At 40.2% G+C, this 22,014-nt stretch overlaps 1 protein-coding gene across 10 annotated transcripts in view; it reads left to right on the plus strand.

The window, feature by feature from the left end:
• Positions 1-22,014, plus strand: part of LOC105478860 (protein tyrosine phosphatase receptor type M) — an 826,332-nt gene that overhangs the window by 507,529 nt on the left and 296,789 nt on the right. The gene's annotated exons all lie outside the window — the stretch shown is intronic.

Genomic DNA, 22,014 nt, shown 5'->3' on the forward strand with positions numbered 1-22,014 from the left:
TGCAAATCTCAGCCAGCATGTAAATCCATATCTTTATTAGTTCTAATTAAAAGTAATGACTGAGGAAAATGAAAGGGCTTTGATGTAAGGTGGTCAAGTATTGTTTAAAGGGTTTTATGCTGATGCGAGTGGGTTGTTCTTTTGAAGATAAGGCACCAAGCACTAGTCTGTTGAGGAGGTAGTTTTAAATTAAAAGGTGACTGCCTGATGCAATTTGGTTACACAAGGGCAGATAGCATTTTTGTTCTCAGCTCTCTTCTTTGAATGGATGTTTAAATTTTTTCATTTGTGTGTTTACTTTGGGTTTTATGTCATTTAATTTTTAGTAAATTAGCTAATTTCTCAATAGAATATGGGATGTATAGTTGTTGTTTTTTTTAAAAAAAAAAAACAGATGTTTGGAAAGAACATTGTGAAGTCTTTATTTGAACAGATTTGAGTTAATTACCAACATCTAGGCCCGCATCTTATCCCATGATGATTTATATAGCTAAGCAATTATAAAATGTAACTTTTACAGTGACTGAGTAAAATAAATTTATTATTTCCAAGACAGAGCAAAAGAATACCTGAATAACTCTGGAGTATCAACTTGTCATAAGCTCATTAATCTACACAGGTGAAATTTCTACTTGATTCAGAGGGATTTAAATGTTTTACCTTTGTATTATCAGAATAGATTCCCTTCAGAGTCATCTATTACTTTGAATAGAGTACTTGGAAGAAACATTTACATTGACAAGGCATTTTAGGGTTTATTTTCATGTTGCTTTTGTAGAATTTGATTTCATTAATCTTTTTACACCTGGCTATATTTGATCATGTTTTCACTGCAGTATCATAAGGCAATCAGTTAGATTTCCTTCTATTCAGTAAAATATACATGGAGGTCTCGGTTCATAAAGTCATAAATAAAACCAGAATAGTATTAGTTTTTAGTGAAGTCAGATTAGGGAAGAGTCACAGAAATTTTTATTTCAAAAATCTCCAAAATTTTTAAAAGAATTTTTAGTTTATACTGTAGAAGAATGCAACACAGTAGCTCATGTAAAGTTTTATGCTTGCTGTTCATAGATGCAGTTTGTGAGAATACTATGAAATATGTAAAAGCTCTATTCCAAATTGGAGATTGTGTTAACTGCTACATTTCAAGTGATGTGCTTGACATTGCCCAGGCCCTCTGGGTTGATGCCTGTGGGTGGCACTGAGAGGTTGCACTAATCCGATGGACCCAAGGCATGCATTAGATGCTATCCAAGACTCAAGTGTACCCATGGCCGTGGGTCAGTCTTTGTTGACTTTAAAAGCTGAAATTTATTAAATGAAAATGTATGCTCTGACCATGGCCTTGGGAGCGTCATTTGTTTCTGATCCACTTACCAGTTGCTCAGACTCAGCAATAAAGAGTCATTGGGAAAGGACTCGATGTTTTACTGCAAAAAGCATCATGATCATGTGAATAGTTAGAATTCACTCAGCTTCGATGCCTCCAAACCGAAGGAAGCTGAAAGCTTAATCATTTTTCAAAAACAGCCCGTTATTCCATGGTACTTTGTTCTTATATGGATACCTTTTGCACATTTTCTGTACTTGTATCTTACTTTCAAACGCTTTCTGTTGGACTTTCATTTGCATCTTTGTATAGCTCTGTCCAAGTTGTGTTGATTGGTTTGTTTTTGAGACGGAATCTCACTCTGTCGCTCAGGCTAGAATGCAGTAGCCTGATCTCAGCTCACTGCAGCCTCTGCCTCCCAGGTTCAAGCGATTTCTTCTGTCTCAGCCTCCCAAGTAGCTGGGATTACAGGCGTGTGCTACCGCGCCCGGCTAATTTTTGTATTTTTAGTAGAGACAGGGTTTCATCATGTTGGCCAGGCTAGTCTTGAACTCCTGACCCTAGGTGATCCACCCATCTTGGCCTCCCGAAGTGCTGGGATTACTGGCATGAGCCACCATGCCTAGCCAAGACTTAAGTTTTAAAATAATTGCTCTTTGGGCGATCTGCCTGCATCGCTTTCCCAGCCCTCTTCCCTGGTCTTTACAAGGTGCTGGGCACACTCCAAACTACTGTTCTTTTTTCTAGCATATGCCTCACTAAGACATTATTTTATTGTTGCTTATTTTTACACATGTCTAGTTGTTTTTCGGAGACTTTGGGACCTTACTAGTAGTTCTTGGTGTCCTCGGGCTTCCTATTCTTATGTCTATAAAAATACATATCCAAATTCTTGTCAGAGTCCAAAATACATAACTTTCTCTGCAGACCTTACATCATTTCATCACTTTGTGTTGCCTCACCCTCTTTTCTAGTTGTCATAACATCCTGGTTTACAAGTTCAGCACTGCTGTGCTTTTAAGAAGGGTCATATCAGTGTTGGTGAATATGCTTCTTGAATTTGCCAGAAGCACTTTGCCTCCAGTCCCTAATACCTTCTTCCCCTGTTAGCGTCTTGAAATTAATAAATATATCCATGTTTATTATTCACATCTGTAATCTTAGAATCATGATCAATCCTTATGGGACATCATTCAGTAAGCATTATAGGGAAACCTGCTATAGACATCATCTTTATTGGAAGGATGCCTATCTTTAATGGGTAAATTGTGTTGGCGCAAATTTGAGAGAGGAAATTATTTCAACCTCGCCTGTCAAATATGTGTGTGTGTGTGTGTGTGTGTGTGTATGTGTGCCTTTTTTTTTTTTTTCTTTTTGCAGAAAAGTGAATGTTGTCTTCGAGAGATTCATTATATCGTACAACATAATTGGACTGATTATCTGTAGAATAGATGGAAGACCAATATAGCGAGAAAGACTAGGTTGGGGAAGAAATGTGTATAGTACCCTCTAACTAAATAGGGCATATTAAAATTCTCAGTTTCATGTAATGTTTAGACAAATAAGAACTCTGATTAGGGAATCATATGGACCTAAATATAAAGCCATAATGTAAATTAAAACATTTGAACACATCTGGAAATCTGCAAAATGCACATGTAATCAAACTGCAATACAAGAAAGCTTTTCCCAAATGATAAGATAAATACTAGAAGGAGGAGGGAAATGGAAGCGAACATCTGTTTGCTTTCCTGGATTTTGCACAGTATTGTATATTCAAAAATACTGTCATTGTGTGATTTCCAAAACCCATTTTTTTCAATTGATTTGATTTTTTTCTTTAATCCATATTCATTGATGTTGAAAATTCAGTTGAACTTCGTTTATGCACTTCACTAAGTAAGGTGGTCGTGTATTGATTTCCCTACAAACACTCAGCTTGGTTCATGTAGATTCTTGAAATTGCATTAAACTCTCAATGTAAATGATTGTTGTCTTTTTATTGATCAGCACATCAGCTCTGTCACATAAAATTATTTAAATCCTGAGATGGCCCAGAAGAACACAAATTCCATCATTCCAGCCAGTAAACTAGCACCTAGGAGAGAATTTTAATGTCTGTTCATGGATTCAAAGTTTTTTCATTAATAAGATACGGAAAAGTTTTATTTTCTTTCTTTTGTTTATTTATTCTTTTCTTGAGACAGGGTCTCACTCTGTTGCCCAGACTAGAGTACAGTGGTGCAATTGTAGCTCACTGCAGTCTTGACCTTCCGAGGCTGAAGCGATCCCCCTGCCTCGGCCTTCAGAGTGAGTGTTAGAGACAGGATGCACAGTGCCCCTGGCAAATTCAAGGAGCATATTCACCAATACTGACATGACCCTTCGTAAAAGCACAGCAGTGTTCAATTTCAAATGCAGAGCACCTCAAATGTGGAACTGAAACCAGAGAGTGATGATTATTATTAACGAAAGACCGTCCCAGCACTTTGGGAGGCAAAGATGGGAGGATCACTTGAAGCCAGGAGATTGAGACCAGCCTGGGCAATGTAGCAAGACCCTGTCTTTACAAAAAAGAAAATTAAAAAACAAAAACAGACAAACAAAAAACATAGCTGAGCATGGTTATAAGCCTGTAGTCCCAACCTAGGCATGGTTGTGTGTACCTGTACTCAGGAGGCTGAGGCTGGAGGATTGCTTGAGCCCAGGAGTTCAAGATCAGCCTGGACAACATAGAGAGGTCCAACATAGACCCACCTCTACCAAAAAAATGTTTTTAAGAAAGACAGGATCTAATCAGGCATTTTTGTTTTAAAAAGTTTCTCATAAATTATGGTAGTTGGCATACAAATGGTTACGGTTTAGTAGTTCAAGGTTATGAAGCATAAAGCATGTTTTCTTTTTCTCAAGCAGCAGCAACCCTTTTGTTTATCTCACTGTCTGTAAGTTCAAGGAAAGATGTTCAGTCCATTAACACTACCTTCCTAGACATCCCATTCTCTTCTCCACACAAGGAGCCTTTGAGCATTGGGGATATGGAGGAAGCTGCTATGGACTCTCTTCTCCAAGGGCTGGCAATGTAGATGGGAAAGAGAGCTACATGGAATCTAGTGTCCTGTAGTAAGTAGGGATGAGGATGGGATCCAGTGGCCTGACCAAGGAGTGGTCAGTACAGGGAAGAGCCAGCTAAGACTTCAGAGAGGAGGTAACCCTGGGGCCGAGTAGCTGAATCTTGACAGATGGCTGTTGTTCAGAGCATCTGTGTGATGTGGAATATGTTGTCAGGGAGGTTAGGTATGTGGCTGGCAAGGAATGAAAAATGAGAGAGACAGGTTGGCTCCATGAGGACAGGGAGGACTGAGTAGTTTAGCCTGATCTGAGAATGAGAAGTGTGTTATAATCAGAGAGGGGTGAGATGGGAGAAGAAGCAAGGGAGATAAGAGGATGAATTGGATGACCTTGCACTCCATACCAATGAGTAGCTATTTACAGGATTCAGGTCAGGGAAAAAATGTAAGGAAGAGACACAGCAGTAATGGAGGATGGGTTAGAGGGCATGGCACCGCAGAACTAACAAATAGGAGCGGCATAAATGCTGGAGGATGTGCTGGGCCCGGTTAAGATAGAGCTAACCCTGAGGGCATGGAGGAAGGGGGTTTCACAAATGCCTGGTGCTGTTTTTCATTAGAAAAAGGATTTAGAGAAATCAAAAACACCTAGTCCTTTTTAGAAGGAGAAAAAGAATATATTGTTGATAAAAATACTGTCCAGGGTATTGTTACAGTGAATACTAGAACACTTGAAATTGAAAAACTAGCCTAGCAATGACTTTCCAATAATTCATTGGAAATCACTAATTATATAAATATTTTTCAACCCCAATTTTCATAAGCAGTAAAAAATTGTTCTTAGTGTCTCTTGTTTGGAAGAACCTTCTGGATCTTTCTTTTGTTGCTTCTCCTACCTTCCTTATATTGCACCGTAACCCCTTTGCCGTGAGCCTGCGTCCATCAATTTTGTGATGATGACTGTACATGTTGGGGTGTGACCATGATGCCTGCTCAATGGATGTGGGTAGCACCTCTGGTTACTAAAAGTTAGAGTGTGAAATACTTCTCTCAGCTTCAGAAGGCATGCCAGCAGCACACTTAGTGGGCGACTGTAGCTCATTCTTGGCTAGGGCTGGGGAAGACCTAAGTTTTTCATCATACTACTTTGTTATCCCCAAAAGAACCCATGCTGTCTCTGAAAAGGCAAATATTTGAGTTGGAACTACAGACTCCATGAAAGCTCTTGAGTGTCCTTCACAGTGGAGGCCACACCTTGCACACTCCTGGCGGCGAAGGCCAGGCTGTGTTGTGCGTTCCCCTCTTACTGACCAGCTGCACAGAAGCCATTCAGCAGGAAGGAGGGAGACATTAAAGTCTACCTCTTTTTCCATTGACCATAGAGAAAGTTACATGCTGTTTCTTTTCCCTCATCTAGATAGACCATCCTTAAATGTTAATAGTGGAATAGGCCGGGCGCGGTGGCTCAAGCCTGTAATCCCAGCACTTTGGGAGGCCAAGACGGGTGGATCACGAGGTCAGGAGATCGAGACCATCCTGGCTAACCCGGTGAAACCCCGTCTCTACTAAAAAATACAAAAAAAAAAAAACTAGCTGGGCGAGGTGCAGGCGCCTGTAGTCCCAGCTACTCGGGAGGCTGAGGCAGGAGAATGGCGTGAACCCGGGAGGCGGAGCTTGCAGTGAGCTGAGATCTGGCCACTGCACTCCAGCCTGGGCGACAGAGCGAGACTCCGTCTCAAAAAAAAAAAAAAAAAAAAAAAATTGTGGAATAAATTAGAAACAGTTTCAATTATAAACTCAGAGCACTGAAAGATTGCAAATGGTTGCACTGGACAATATATTACTTTACGAATTGTAAAGCTGCTCTGCCATTTGCTCTCGGGAACCCCTGGGTCTTCTTAATCACAGTTATTGATTTAGGGAGTTTAAGGGATGAACTTCTAGACGTGTTCCAGGCTAAGGCCGATAGCCTTTCTGGAAGAGAATCTTGGAAATTTTGACAAAGATTAACTGATTTGACTATAGATGCCTCACTTTCATATATGTGAAATGTGAGGAAAGGTTGCAAATTCTAAGAGGCTGATAAAGTCATGTGTGACCACTAACCCAGTATGCTTCTTAGAGCCTTAGACTTTTAGAACTGAGCTCCAACTCAGAGGCCCTGACCACATTCCTCATGTTACACTTCTGCTTCATCCTAGTTTGGTGGTGGGGAGAAGGATAAGGGCACAGATATAGAAGGAATTATGTTTTACATCATTCTCTTCAGCAGATCATTTTATCAACCAGCACTTACAAGTATACACAATGTAACTCTTTATTATAAGAACACCAGGGTACACAAAAGTGCTAATATGCCTTCTATTTCCTCAATAACTACTTTGTTAAGTATGTTATATTACAGTTGTGAGGCTTACCTGTATTTGGTTGCAACTTAATTAATATTCAGCTCTTCAATCAGACAGTAGAAAGATAGGGAGTGTTCTTGGTGTTTTGTCCCATATAATCTGTCCGTTTTGACTTGTATGTATGGCCCAGTTCCGTCCCATCTCTACTTTTACCTGCTAAGTGTTTTCCTGTCCTGTATCAATGTATTTTCTGCTCAATGAGAAGTAGTAAGAGCTGTGTCCAGTGATTTGTACCTGGTTAAAATCCTGGCCCTTCATAGCATTGAAAAGTGTTGTAGGAAATATTAGGATTGACACTTGGGGCTACTATTCATTTATTCTTTGTTCATTCACCAGATATCTACTGAACACTTATTATCTTCACGTCATTGTGCTAGGGTTATGATAAAAGCTGTCTAGAAAAGTCCAGGGTACTCTAAGAGTGTATGACAAAAGGATGAAATCTCAACAGGAGAATCAGGAGTGTCTTACTGAGAATGTGTTGATTAAACTGAAACCTGAGGAGGAAGTAGGTAGGTAGGTTCACCAAGTAGGTTAGCAATAGGTAGAAAAGCCTAAGATAAGAGAAGTTAAAGAGACCTAAGCAGTGGTCATCCTATCAATAAAATTAAAAACACACAAGGTTTGACCATCACTCAGGAGCATTAATTAGATTTACGTGCAGTTGTGCACAGCATAAGGACATTTCATTCAACAGACTGCATATACTGCAGTGGTCCTGAAAGATTATAATACTGTCATTTCATTGCACCTTTTCTACATTTAGCTTTAGGTTTACAGATACTTCCCACTGTTTTACAGTTGCCTACGGTATTCAGTACAGTCACATACCGTATAGCTGTGTAGCGTAGGAGCGATAGGCTCTACCGTACAGCCTAGGGGTGTCGTAGGCTGTACCATCTAGGTTTTTGTAAGTATACCTTATGATGTTTGCACAAAGATGGAATGGCCTAATGAGGCACTTCTCAGAATATATCCCCATCATTAAGTGACTCATGACCATATTTAATGTTGAGAGTGAGCATTTTCCTAGGCTAAACGTTACGTAAAACATGTAAATGTAATCAGAAATGCAAAATCGTTTGATCACAAAATGATTTTAATAATTTAGTTTTTGAATATCACGCAATACCTCTAACCTAATTAAGAGTGCAATAGATGTTTATTGAATGAACCTCTTCTTTTTCTTGCCAGCAGGAGTAATTATCACCTGAAACATTTATAGATAAGAAGACCCTAGACCTTCGTTTAACTAGTGGGACATACCAGGAACATGTGGAGTTTTAAATTCTATTTTCATCCCTAAATAAAAGTTAAATATCGTGAACCTTCCATAGAATGCAGAACTATAAAAGAACAATTACCTTTGAAGCAATCTGGTTTTCTCCTTTTTCTTTTTTTCTTTTTTTTTTTTTTTTTAGTAAGAAGGGTAATTAAGAAAGATTGCTTCAAATAAGCCATTGCTATAAATTCAGATTCCATCAGGAAGGTCACTCCAATTTGCAGGCTTTTACTGACTCCTGGAGCAACTTGTCTTCTCACCTCTTGGGGTCAGTAGTGACACCACTGCCACCGCCCCCCCCCCCCGCCCCGCCTCCTTTTCGCTTTACCTTCCATTCCCACAATCACTGTTTTAGTCATATTTGTCTTTCTCAGATCTCCAATCCCCGTTCCACCCTGTGGCTGCAGGGTCTTTCCTCCCAGGTTAATAACCCATCAGTGTCTCCCTATTGCCCTCAGCATAAATCCAGACTTCCTCTAATGGGGAAGCCTGTGGCTTCTACTCACTTCCTGGGGCCGCCTGCCTTCCACCTGTAAATATACGCCTGAGAATATCCTGGGTGGTTCCATGCCATTTTGTGGGTTTGTTTATTTTGCGATTGATGTTTCTTTCATGGAATCGTCTCTCTTTTTTCTTCCCTCCGCTGTCCTGCCTGCACACACACACACACACACACACACGCTCTCCACAGTCTCTCTCTCTCTCTCTCTCTCACTTATTTCCACTCCCCTCCTAGCTATGGCCCAGATGTCACCTCCTTGGAGAGCCCGCCCTGGCCCCCTGCCTGTCTGTGTCCTGCAGCTCTCCCAGAGAGCTCAGCCCTAGATTCACTGCACTGGCTGGTGACTGCTTGTCCTGGCCACCTACCAGCTCCTTCAGGGCCAGTCCTGTTCTCTGTGATTTTACCTCTGTATTTCCAATCCTGGTTCTGTGCCAAGCACAGCCTTCCATGAGTATTGGTTTGTTTTGTTTTTATTATTTGTTTCTCATTCTTTTAAACTGTAGAAGAATTTTTACTGAGACAAAAAATATGACGGGGTTTGCATATTAGACCAACCACTGGGGCCGGGACATTGGGAAGTAAACGGTCCCATGTGGCTTCTGGATGGAAAGTTAACAGATTACCGTGGATGGATGCTTCAAAACCGTCTCTTGACAAACACAGAGGCTTTTGATTGGAGCAGGCTGTGCTCAGGGGTTCCACCTCCCAGTTCTCGCCGAATGACTGAAGTTTCATTTGGTAGAATAAGTGACATCTAATCTCTCTGATGTAAACAATTCATACAACTTAATAGTTTAGAAAGGTAGTATCACAAATTAAAAGAACCCTTGGCGCAGGCACAAGGAGACTTGGGTTTGGATCTCGGCTGGGTCGTTTACTAATTGTGTGGCCTGAAGTCACCTTATGTGTGAGGCTCTTCTTGCATTGCTGTAAAGATACCTGAGACTGGGTAATTTGTAAAGAAAAGAGGTTTAATGGGCTCCGCATTCTGCAGGCTTTACAGGAAGCATGGTGCTGGCATCTGCTTGGCTGTTGGGGAGGCCTCAGAAGCCTCCAATCTTCCACCCGTAAATCTATGCCAGCACTTACAACCGTGGCGGAAGGCAAAGAGGAAGAAGGCATGTCACATGGCGAAAGCAGGGCAAGACAGAGTGAGGAGGGAGATGCCGCACCTTTTTTTTTTTTTTTTTAATTGTGTGTGTGTGGAGATGGAGTCTCACTCTGTCCCCCAGGCTGGAGGGCAGTGACACAATCTCAGCTCACTGCAACCTCTGCCTCCCCAGTTCAAGCAATTCTTCTTCTGCCTCAGCCTCCTGAGTAGCTGGGATTACAGGCGCCTACCACCATGCCTGGCTAATTTTGTATTTTGAGTAGAGACGGGGTTTTGCCATGTTCACCAAGCTGGTTGCGAACTCCTGACCTCAAATGAGCTGCCCACCTTGGCCTCCCAAAGTGCTGAGATTACAGATATGAGCCACTACTCCCAGCCAGATGCCACACATTTTTAAGAGACCAGATCTCATGCGAACTCAGATTGAGATATCAATTATCCCCAAGGAGATGGCCTAAGCCACTCATGAAGGATGCGCTCCCATGATCCAAACACCTCTCACCAGACCCCACCTCCAATTCCCAATTGGAAATTATATTCAATATGAGAGTTGGGCAGGGACAAATACCCAACCATGTCACCCTCTAAATTCTCTAAGTCTGTTTCATTTGTAAAGTTGCCAGTAAATATGCTGCTTGCCTGTCTCGCAGCCTGGTCAGAAGGATTATGATCAGTGAAAATTCTTCACAAACCAAATTGCTCAAAGAGAATAAAGCTATAATATCATGATTTGCTTTAAAAATGTTGACTACATTGCTATTCAGTCTTTATCCCCATTGCACTCTGCTTTTAGTACTATACTTATGCCGATATGCTATGGTTGTCACCTACATAGAAACTTTGTTTTAACAGTCACCCGTATTTGACAATACTTTTATAGAAATTGTAAGAAATGTGTGTTTGGTATTAATATTGTGCATTCATTTGGTAAAATCATCAATGTTTTAGATCTCTTGTTCCATCAAAACATCCCAGCAATAAGAGAAGGCATTATTGGTAAGACTATTTATAGGTAACAACTCATTCCAGGGAGTAAAAGGCAATGTTGGTAAGAACCGAAAAAATGCAACCACAGCATGGAGCTTGATGCTTCTGGGTTTAAATTCTCATTTGCCAAGATTTAATGTCCAACTCAAAAGTAATAATAATATCTACCTCAAAGGACAGCTGGGAGAATTAGTGACCTGTAAGCAAAGCAGTCAGGACAGCATCAAACACAGATGTTATCTGTTCAGTACAGGAAACCTTTTCTTATTGTTGATTTCTGTAGTGATAGAAACAACTTATAGATAACGTGGTAGCCCCTGTTGTTCCGCCCATGTCTTGGGAAATTTTCTGGGTCTTGGTGTTATATTCCTGAGCCTCAGTTATGTTCTTCTGAGCAGCTTGTGATAAAGGAATAATAATTACAGCAATAGAAAGTGAATAATCTATGTTACTTGGATCGAGGAGCTGTGATGTGCCAAGCCCATGCTTGATCCCAAATGAAATCATTTCTCATGATGCAGAGCAGGCTTCCTCGCTAGATGCCAGCGTTTCCCCTTTACAGTTGAAAGAACTGAGGTTCAGGGAGGTTAACAGACTTGTCTACTCTAACCCCAAAGCTATGAGCTCTCCATGTAACACTTAATCTTGTGCTCAGAGCTACAGGGCATGTGAGCTGTCAGGACCTTGCCTCCTCCTGGGAGCTGTGCTCATTCTCTTGTCCCCCACTTTGCTTGATCAGAAGACATCTTTCCTGCTGACTCTTCAGAACCAAGATGGTTACACCTACCTTTGCAGACATAGACTACTCTGCAAATTAATATCCTTTCTTTATTGTCTTTTCTAGTACAGGCATATCTTGGAGTTATTGCAGGCTTAGTTCCAGATCACTGCAATAAAGTGAATATCACAACAAAGCATTTTTTGTTTCCTAGTGCACAGAAAAGTTTTGTTTATGTTATACTGTAGTCTGTTAAGTGAGCAATAGCATTATGTCTTAAAAAATGTGTCTACCTTAATTAAAAAATACATTATTGCTAAAAGTACGGATGATCATCTGAGCCTTCAATGAGGCATAATCTTTTTGCTGGTGGAGGGTCTTTCCTCAATGTGGATGGTTGCTGACTAATCAGGGTGGTAGCTGCTGAAGGTTTGGGTGACTGCGGCAATTTCCTAAAATAAGACAAAGAAATTTGCCACATCAATAGACTTAGCCTTTCGCAAAAGATTTCTCTATAGCATGGGATGCTATGGTATAGCATTTTACCCATGGTAGAATTTCTTTCAAAATTGGAGTCAGTCCTCTCAAACGTTGTCACTGCATTATCAACTATGTTAATATAATATTCTAAATCATTTGTTGTCATTTCAACAGTGGTCACAGCATCTTCATCACAAGTAGATTTCATCATAAGAAACCACTTTCTTTGCTTACCCGTAGGAAGCAACTTCTCATCCATTCAAGTGTGATCATGAAATTGCAGCGACTCAGTCACATCCTCAGGCGCCACTTCTAATTCTAGTTATTCTTTCCACCACATCTGCGGTGACTTCCTCCACTGAAATGTTGAACCCCTCAAAGTCACCCTTGAGGGTTAGAGTCAACTTCTTCCAAGCTCCTGTTAATATTAATACTTTGACTTCCTCCCATAAATCACAAGTGTTCTTAATGACATCTAGAATAGTGACTCCTTTCCATTGACTTTGACCAGACCCATTAGAGGAATACTTAAATATGGCAGTTATAGCATCACAAAATCTATTCTGTGTATCATAAGACAAGAAAGTTAAAATGACTCCTTGACCCATGGGTGGCAAAAATCACAAAATCTATTCTGTGTTTAATAAGACAGGAAAGTTAAAATGACTCCTTGACCCATGGGCGACAAAATGTATGTTGCATTAGCAGGTATGAAACCAGCATTCATCCCATGTGCATCTCCATCAGGGCTCATGGGTGATCAAGTGCATTGTCAAATGAGCAGTAATATTTAGAAAATAATCTTTTTTTCTGAGAAGTAGGTCTCAACAGTGGGCTTAAAATAGTGGGTAAACCATACTGTAAACAGATGTGGTGTCATCCAGGCTTTGTTGTTCCATTTCAAGAGCACAGACAGAGTAGATTTAGCATGATTCTTAAGGGCCCTAGGATGGTAAATGAGCAGTGGCTTTCGCTTAAACTTGCTAGCAGCATAAGCCCATAACACAAGAGTCAGCCTGCCCTTTGAAGCCAGATATTGACTTCTCCTCTTCAGCTATGAAAGCCCTAGATGGCACCTGCTTCCAATAGAAGGCCGTTTCATCTACACTGAAAATCTGTGGTTTAGTGTAGTCACCTTCATCAATGACTTTAGCTAGATCTTCTGGATAACATGCTGCAGCTTCTACATCAGCACTTGCTGCTTCACTTTGTACTTTTATGTTATGAAGATGGCTACTTTTCTTAAACCTCATGAACCAACCTCTGCTAGCTTCAGACATTTCTTCTGCAGCTTCCTCACCTCCCTCAGCCTTCATAGAATTGAAGAAAGTTAGGGTCTTGCTCTGCACTAGGCTTGGTTTAAGGGACTATCATGGCTGGTTTGATCTTCTATCCAGACCACTCAAGTTAGTCTGATACTCTATCCAGGCCACTAACACTTTCTCCATATCAGCAATAAGGCCGTTTCACTTTCCTATCATTCATGTGTTCACCGGAGTAGCACTTTTAATTTCCTTCAGGAACTTTTCCTTTGCACTCACAACTTGGCTGTTTGGTGCAAGAGGCCCAGCTTTCTAACTGTCTTAGCTTGTGACATGCCTTCCTCACTACGCTTAGTAATGCCAGCTTTTAATTTAAAGTGAGAGACTTGTAACTCTTCCTTTCACCTGAACACTTAGAGGCCGTTGTATGGTTATTATTTGTTCTAATTTCAATGTTGTGTGTCTTAGGGAGTGGGGATGCCCAGGGAGAGATGGCTGTCTTATATGGACACAGTTCATAGCGCCCCAAAACAATTACAAGAGTAACATCAAAGATCACTGACCACAGATCACTGTAACAGTTGTAATAATAATGAAAAGGTTTGAAATGTTGAAAGAATTACCAAAATGCAGCACAGAGGCATGAAGTAAGTGCATGCTGTCAGAAAAATGGCAGTGACAGTGTTGGTCAAGGAAGGGTTGCCACAAACCTTCAATTTGTAAAACTGCAGTATCTGTGAAGCCCAATAATGTGAAGTGCCTTATTAAGCTGGGTACGCCTCTGTTTAGAAAATACATTACACCTTTGTTTCTTTATTATCATTGGAATCTCTGGGGTTTATCCCTACTGCTTGCTTAATTCTTAGATGCAGTACTTTTGTTTTCTTCACTATTTCCTTGTTATTATTTTTAAGCTGAAACATTTTGGGGTTGGTCGTTTTGTTTTGTTATGTTTTAGAGGTGGAATCTCACTCCATTGTCCAGGCTGGAGTGCAGTAGCATGATCATAGCTTGCTGCAACCTCAAATTCCTTGGCTCAGGCGATCCTCCCACCGCAGTCTCCTAAGAGCTGGGACTTAGAGGTGTGTGCCACCACACGTAGCTAATTTTTTTTTTTAATTATTTTCTATAGATCAGGGTCTCACTCTATTGTACAAATTGGTCTCAAACTCCTGGGCTCAAGCAGTCCTCCCACCTTGGCTTCCCAAAGTGCTAGAACTACAGGCATGAGGCACCACACCCAGCACTTGCTAAATGTTTAGCCATATAATTTTGAGAACTTGAAGAACTTAAATGAAATTGTTTTAGAAGATTTGATTACTGTAATCAAATTAATCAGTGTTTTTCTGCTGGTATGTATGTTCTTTTTCCTTTCACCATTTTTATTAGTCTCCCAAGAATCAATAAATTAAGCATCAGTGCTTTTGAGATGCTTATAAGTGACTTTTTAATTGTTCTCTTTTATTTATTGGAGAAACGCAGACTGCAGGAGCATCTTAAACCTTCGGGGCTAAATGTACTTTTGTCGCACTTTTCAAACCTTTTGAAAAGGCTCTATCTGTGGCTAAAATTGTTTAGGGAAAGGAACTGACTTCTAACCTAATAATTTTCCTTTATTCACGGAGGTACACATAGAATCAAAATGTCATTCAGTGGTAAAACTTCAGCTTCTATATTCCTGCTTTTTATAGAACTTGTTTTTTATTCTTACTGTTGCTGAATCGCTACAGTGAGTGTTAGCAAAAGATGCCAAATCCCTTCCTGTCACCACCACCACTACCACCACCCTGCCTGCTTTTGAGTTTTATTGGATTAAAAAATAATACTCTGGATTCCTTTACTGCCAGAAAACAAAGATCATTTTTATTAATGTTGCTTCTAGGATGACAATGTCAGTCATCTCTTTGAAAATTCATTTTGGAAACTAAGTTTGTTATTTAAGAACCTTTGAAAAGAAGCTTTAAAAAATGGCAGAGGAAGATAATAATAATAGAGTAGATGTGTTTGAGCTTTTATACAATGAAACTTAATTTAACTTTCCCTCAAACTCCATTTCAGACTTGCTTTTGTGCATGAAAATATGCTGCCTAGCCTTCCCTCCCCTACTTTTCAGATTTTCTTTTCTTTGGCATAATCTCTTCTGAAGGATTCTGTGCATTGGATCAGACCTCCAGTCTCATTCCCAGGCTCCTGTGCTGAGGGCGGCAGGCCCAGGGCGCCTGTGGGAGGGTGTACGGGGAGGCTACTATAGACAGGGAAGGCCAGGAATGGCTCTAAGAGCCAAATTCCACTGCCAGTCACCCCCCCGAAAAACCAACAAAATACTTACATAATATTTTGATATAACTTTAAGGATTAAAATGGATATCCTATGAAGTACTGAAAACAAAAAATTATGGCCTTTGTAGCCTGAGGAGTGATTATAGACGTGACAGAGAGTAGTTCCAAGTTTGCCTGACAGTGATTTGGAAAGAGAGAGGAAAACAAAGACCAAGACCATGCTTGCCTTCAAGCTTCTTTCGTGGCCCACCCTCAGGTACCTCCTTCTTCATCCTCACCTCGGGCCATGTGGGCTCCTAGAGGAGTCAAGACTAGGGAGCCTGGTTTTCATGTCCAGCAATACAAGAATTGAGTGAGGAAGACCCTGCAGTTCTTGGGTAGCTCTTGGGGCCACTCTGGGGGCTCCTGGGGGCAAACCTGCTGGGACCTGGGCAGTATCTGAGGTAGGACCCAGGTCATTGCCCTCCGTCTTCTGTGCTGATGCAGGGTGGTCACAAGCAATTGGAGTGAGTGGAGACAGTATTGGATCTATTAATAAACATGTTGAGCTTTTTGTTTTTGTTGCTGTTGCATTATCTTTAATTCAAGGAGAATGTTGGTGACTGTAGCATTGCAGAAGCAGTTTTAGGGTGAGAACATTTGGGCACTAGATTGAGGTCAGATGCCGTCCATGTAGTAGATGCTAGGAGACATTTTAACGTAGAGATTGACATATCCCTGGGTCCTGTTACTTTCTCCTTTGTACAAACCCTTATCAGATCCTTGGCACGGTAGTTCTTCACTGGTGTGACGTATTTCTAACACTCTTAGCCTGGGCCTTTCAAGGACTGGGCAGTCTGTGCCTAATTCCTCTTTTGATTATTCCCCTGTGCCTGGAACAAGGCCTGATACGTGGTGAATATTGTGGAAAGAAAGAATGGAGGAAACATGAATGAAATAATTTTCTTCTCATTTGCTGATGTCACAGCTTGCCTGATCTTGTGCTGAGAGTCATAAAATATTAGAGCCTGAAGGACTTTAGTGGTCAGTCAGTGATTCAGGGGCAAAGCTGGAGCCAGTCACTTGAGGACAGTGATTCCCAAGTCAATGCTGTCTCATCGGCACCCCTGTGGGCACACCTACCTGCCTTTCTCTGATGGTTGCATTTGTATTCCAGCTCATCTGGCCCGAAGCACTGGAACTTTTCAGGACTGAAAGATTTTGAATTGGATATAGTACAAACTATAAAATATCATTGAGACAAACATACAAGAACAAAGATATTTGGTGCAGCTTTGATAGTATTCTCTTTCTATTTTTATTCAAATCATTAGGACTGTTTAAGAGAACATACTTTTCGTAATAGTAACGAACTTTGGATTATAATTTTGTAGTCATGTGTTTATGAAATTGAGATGATTAAATTGTGTTAAATTTACATGAAATAGGAAATGCAAAGGAAAATGTCTTCACTTGTTAAAAGCAGGAGAAATCACCCTTAAAGATGTTCCATCTAGGACTAATTTACTTGAAATGTGGTGCCTGTTGTGAAGATTAATGATAGGTGGCCTTTTACAGAGTTTCTCAGCCTGAGCCTAATGTTCTAGTTGTTCTTTTTATTATCCCAAACCTCCATAACTAAAGAAATTTTTTCACCCTGCCCTTTGTTCATAATATGGGACGATAATTGAGTTCATATTTCTCACCCAACCTTTCAGCTCTAATTAATATTTTATTATATCAGATTTTATCACTAACTAGCAGAGCAGCAGGGTATTGAACCGAGTGTGGGAGCGAGTGCACAGGCACACACGCACAGAGCAATAGTAACTTGCTGATGCCAGGCAAGCTCCTTGTTAGGAGTTATGGCTGAGAGAACATAAAAAATGCTTGTGGTGCCCAGCAAATATTCCACAGCAATTTCTGGTCAGTCCTATCTACATCAGAGCAGGACAAAGAGAAATTAAAGTTGCTAATGTGGCATATTCAGCCCCACAGGTCTATTTATTCTGTGCAATATGTTACCCTTTGCCAGTTGTCTGTATAAAACTAGTTGCCATTTATCATTGATAATTTAATGAACAGGAGTGTGTCCGATCAGTTACTCTCAGTGTTACCTGCAGGACTCTAAGGAATCTGAGCCGTAATGACAAACACTGAATTCTGATTTTTTTCCACTAGTTGTAATTTGGTGACATACTTTTTAAAACTGAGTTCAGTTTCACCAGATTGTTTGGAGTATTCGGGTGTCATTTCAGTAAAGGCTGACAGATTTAGGAAAAGGCAATGTCAGAGCAAAGAACAAGAGGAAGATAAATTCAGTGTGGCTGCGTGGCAGTAACCCTTAGTTATACATTTATTTTTTTCATGCTTTGCATGTAATTAATATTTTCATTTTCTTTCATCTCCCCCATATTAATCTTCAGGAAGATATCAATACTAATCTGTATTCTTTTTATACATGTAGAATGGATGATTTTTACCAAAAATTGCAAATCAAGCCAAAAGTCACTCCTAGATGTGATAAAATGAAAAATATTCTAAGGCCCTGAAGTGATCAGAAGTGCCTATTTTAGAGGATTAGCAAAAGCAGCAATGAAAGGGTTATAACTTTTCTCCTTCTCTCTTCTCTTCCTTACCTCCCTACCTTCTATTATCCAATTGGTAACCCTCTCATATCTTATGGTGAAAAGAAATATGATAAATGGATAAAAAAAATGAATTTACAACTCATCCTGAAATGAATTAGGACAAAAAATTTTAAGTTAATTTCACATATGTATGAGGCTTCCTCTCCAGGAACTCAAAGTTAGGAAAAAACTAAAAACATTTTATCACATTTGAACTTACGAGTCTAAAAAAGTATGTGGAAGATGTTCAGATGTTCTTTTCTAGGTTATACTTCATGTGCTATTCCATATAAATGCAGATTTTTCATTCTCCTTGTAAAGGCCGTAGAATTTTGTTGTAGAAACGCCTAGCATAAATTAAACTGTAAATTAAATTTCATTCCATAGGAAAGTTCTGACATCGTGATGTCACAGTGTTGGCAGATTTATCTTCACTGTGGCTTGTGCTTTTAATATTGCACATGCAGTGGGAAGATTTGATGTAACTTTAAATTCCAGAGTAATGGTAGGACAGGGCAAGGGTGGTGCAACTTTAATAAACAAAGGCAGCATGGGCAACCCATTAAAAGGATAATAGAATTTAAATTCAACTCACTAAGCTAGAAATTTCTGATCAGTGTTCTATTCTCAGAAATTTGCTTTTTAAAACTCTTTCTAGAAACACCATTCTAACAGTGAGATTTTCAAAGCTAGTTTTGAGATTATGATTGTGGATGGAAAAATTTTATGAAACTCATTAGTGAAGTGATGTTACTTGTACAGATGAAAAACACATCAGCTATAAAGTTCTGTGAAGATACTGTTGACCTAGGTGCTAATAATGTGTTAATTTCCATCAGGGAAACAGCAAATTATGGCACTTGGGCAGCAGATAGGACTTAGCTATTTTTCATTAGCACTTGGGCTTTGATAAAGGGGAATAGAAAAGAGCTGCTTGACCTTTCAGTGCTTAAATTATTAAAGAGCAAATAGATTTGAGGTCTGGATGCTTGCAAATCTAATTTGTCTTGTGGAGCAAGGATGAAAAGACATTTTGGGTTTGAAATTGCTCCAGTCAACTTAGTTCTTCCTTTAATATATCTGAAGATGAGTGGATGGTAGCCATTTAAAAACCAATATATCTGGAGTAGACTGTATAATAGAACCCATGCCAACTGGCTAACATGGAGGCCTGTCTAATGATCGTTTAATTCTTAAATTTTCACTTAATCCTCATAAAACTGCTGCTTGAAACAAATGATTTTTTTCATGTTTGCTTAGATAATATTTATATTGCAAAACAAAATTTTGTATCGTTAGAGAACGTCAAACATTATGTTGTTTAAAATAAACTCAAACAGTGCCTGACACCTATTAGGCACTCAAAAAATATTCGTTGAAATAATAAATCAATGTACACACTCACACATCACACCTATGAGCCAGGTTAGGAGAGAGGAATGGGAAGTGAGAGATGGAGGTGCAGGGGGCACATAGAGACATAGCATTTGATTCCCTTAGGTTCATTATTTAATTGTGGGTTATCCAGGATAAACTAAAATATAGCATCCTCTTATCATCAAACCTTTTCCTTGGTCATTGCTTTCTTTTTGGCTCTTGAGTATTTGGGAAATGAATACAAAATAAACTTCACATTAAATTTTATTAAGGCAAAGCATCGTCGTGACTATCGGTGTGCTTTCTCCCTCCTGGTACATAGAATGTGTAATATACCCCCAAACCAAATAGAAGCTACTTAAGGATTATGGCATGCTTTCAGAAATATGTACTTCACAGCCAAAGTGACACAACAGTGACTAAACCTTTGCCCTTCTCCTTCAGAAGCTTATAGGACTTTTGAAAATAGTGATACAAGGACACAAAATGGCTGTGTCTACACAGAAAACATGTTTTTGTGAGTTTGGAGCAGAGCAAGAGAACATGAAAATGAGGAAACCGACTCTAGGCCATTGAGAGAGGGTCATTGAGGGTCTCAGTTTTAGGACATAGGGCATCTGAGAGTAACCTAGAGTTCATTGCCTTGAGGGGAACCACATTTAAGTGGCAAACTTGAGTCCAGGCTAGGGTGAAGGAATAGATGCAAAGATGTTTGCGGTAGGAGAATCTAGGATCTTGGGACATGGAAAGTCTAGGAGCAGCTGTGCTGCTTTTTTGTCTAGCGGGGTTATAACAGGAGGGAGCTCCTTGCAGGTTGAGAGAGGTGGGAAGATCACAGTGCTCAGAGGACACCAGCCAGGTGCTAAAGTCACTGTGGAGCCCAGGAGAATGTCCTCCCTGAAAGTAGTTAATGACTCAGATACAGATGACAGAAGGAATTGAGGTCAAAGCCAACATTATCATCTATAACTCCCTTGATGTGATAAGTGTGAATCTTTACAATACTCAAAATAAATTGATTGTGGAAAGTCGATGGAGACTAGCTTATGTGTTGGTTGTGTGTGCGGGAGCAAGTGAAAATTCCCTTCAGGCCAGATGGTTCCCGTGAGTGCCTTCACTGGACTTGTGAGTAAGGAATGTCAGCACAGCCTGGTCTGATGATTAGGAGACCTGGCTCTGCTCTCAGACCACCTCTGCCTCTTCAGTAGAATGCCCTGGTAAAATGGCACTTCACCTCTAGACCTCAGTTTTCACATTAGGAAAACGGGAGAAATAAAATCTGTGTGCATTGGGCACCTGGCCTAGCACTTCCGGTATGGAGTATCTGCAACTATGTTTTCTTCACACATATCCTTATTTTCCTGCTTTGTCTAGTATATGGATTTCCCAGAAGTTGTTTTTAAGTTGAAGTTTTGAAAATCATGTCACACAGCAAATGAACCGGAAAAAAGATTTCAAGGAAGTGATGTTAAAAATTATTTTATTGGCCAGGAGCAGTGGCTCATGCCTGTAATCCCAGCACTTTGGGAGGCTGAGGCAGGCAGGAGATCAAGACCATCCTGGCTAACACGGTGAAACCCCATATCTACTAAGCATACAAAACAAAATTAGCCAGGCCTGGTGGCAGGCGCGTGTAGTCCCAGCTACTCGGGAGGCTGAAGCGGGAGAATGGCATGAACGCAGAAGGCAGAGCTTGCAGTGAGCTGAGCTCACACCACTGCACTCCAGCATGGGCGACAGAGCGAGACTCTTTCTCAAAAACAAACAAACAAACAAAAAAATATATATATATATGTATATATATATGTATATAAAATTAAATGGAGAATCACTTTGCAAAGAAAATAATTATTCTTATGGTTTCTCTCTTTTGTGAGATCAGTCCTCGTATGTTAAATAAAAAATCTAGATATATGAAATCCATGTTTGAGATTCACTTAATTCTCTCATTTCGTAGGAGAAAAAACTCAAATAAATTCATTGAAATACATTTAAAACCCCAGCTTTTAGCAGAATTAGCATTAGAGCCCAGACCAGTGCATCGTTTTTACCCCGACAAAAGTGATTTCAAGAGAGTGATCACACTTCTTCAGGACTGTTTTTAATGGAATTCCAGGTTAGATTTGTTTCACAGCTGTCAACTGTGGCTGTGCTACAGAACAGGCAGTACTTAGTCTTCCACTTTGACCTTGAGCCTTTGCCTTTACTATTGTATGAATGATCCACTGATGTGGAGCATTTTACATGACTCAATCCAATAGAAAGTATCTGCCATTTAGGAAATAAGAGTTGTACTCCTTTTTTTTAAGTTTACATCACTGGTAAAATTCACTTTTTCACTGCCCTGTAAACCTGCTGGTTACCTGGCTACTGAGAAATGAGTCTGATATTCTAAAACAACTGATTTTTATTTAGACAGAGTTACCAACAGGATGGCAGCACACATTTCGTTACTGTAATAGAAGGTGCTAAGTGGTTGTGCCCACAGAGATAGGTGGTTCTACGAATGCAGATTCGGAGGTCACATAGAGAGGAACCTCCGTAGGCATTCCCTGCCATGGGTGGGGATGGCAGGCAGCCCTCTTCTGTGCCTTTTC

Source organism: Macaca nemestrina, chromosome 19, assembly GCF_043159975.1.
Source record: "Macaca nemestrina isolate mMacNem1 chromosome 19, mMacNem.hap1, whole genome shotgun sequence".
In the NCBI taxonomy this organism is placed as follows: Eukaryota; Metazoa; Chordata; class Mammalia; order Primates; family Cercopithecidae; genus Macaca; species Macaca nemestrina.